We start from the raw sequence: 1,134 nt of genomic DNA, 5'->3' as shown, positions 1-1,134 counted from the left end.
ATGATCCCTGCTGTGGTAAGTTAGGTGGAGCAATTATTTTTTGACCCTGCTTCTGAGAAGAAGAAACTGAAGAGGAGGAACACTTACAGAAGTTATCACCCTTAGAGTCACGGGTAGATTCCGGGCTGAGATGGGGGATACGTCATTCCCAAGACACACCACACCACAGTCTTCCCTGCTCTTCCACTGGCTGGGGAGATAACAGCTATTTAGTGATATTAAGTAAAATAATAACAATGCATTTTATTTACAAGGCACTTATCCTCCACTGGCATGCAAGGTGTCTGCCTGGAAGCACAGCAGTGAGACAATTAAACTTTATTGAGCTGTCTGATGTCATCCCCGGTGGATGTTGGCATATTGTAAGACCTCGCTCAGGGTTCTTTGTATATGACTTGCCTTTTCAGTATAACTACCCTTGATTCTTTGTGTATCTCTAATTTCTTTCCATAACATCAATAAAAGAGAATATTGAGGGGAGAAAGGTCTCTTCCAAACAGGGGGTCTGACTCTCGGCTGTGATTTGCTTGGCAATTGGAGATTTTGTGTACAATCTCTTACAGCAAAAGGTGAGAAATGCAGAAGGAATGGCTTTTAGAAAAACACAGAGAGCAGCAGGAAGCCCTCTCTGCCCAATTACAAGGTGATCCCAGTTCATTTTTACGGTTTGTTTCTTCTTCTTCTTCTTCTTCTTTTTTATCACAAATGTTTCCAAACACAGTCTTGATGTCCTGTGGGGCTGCTTTTGTAAAAAGCCATAGCCTCTGATTTAAGGAGCTTCAAAAATAGCTCTCCGTTTCTTCAGTCTGAAAGAGAGCAGTCAAGTAACAGCACATTTATTCTCTTTGAAAAATAGAAAGATGTCAAAAGCAAAGTTCATGGCAAAATTAGGCTGATTTGTTTTGTGCTTCTGTGATTCTGGCTGTGGAAGTAAACGGGGCGGGCGGGGGGGGCGGACACAGTGGTTTGTTTAATAAGCAAAAAACGCTGTTAAAATGAATTTTGTGCTTAAAAACGTACCCTGGCAGGAAGAATCATCAATTATACAAGCTTTGGGAGAGGGGAAAAAGGAAAAGAAAAAACAACAACAACAACAACAAAGCTTGATAGCCACCATCAGACATTTTCCCCTAG

This window comes from Neovison vison, chromosome 3 (assembly GCF_020171115.1).
Source record: "Neovison vison isolate M4711 chromosome 3, ASM_NN_V1, whole genome shotgun sequence".
NCBI lineage: Eukaryota > Metazoa > Chordata > Mammalia > Carnivora > Mustelidae > Neogale > Neogale vison.
The sequence above is the reverse complement of the archived record's forward strand: the minus strand, read 5'-3'. Positions refer to the sequence as shown.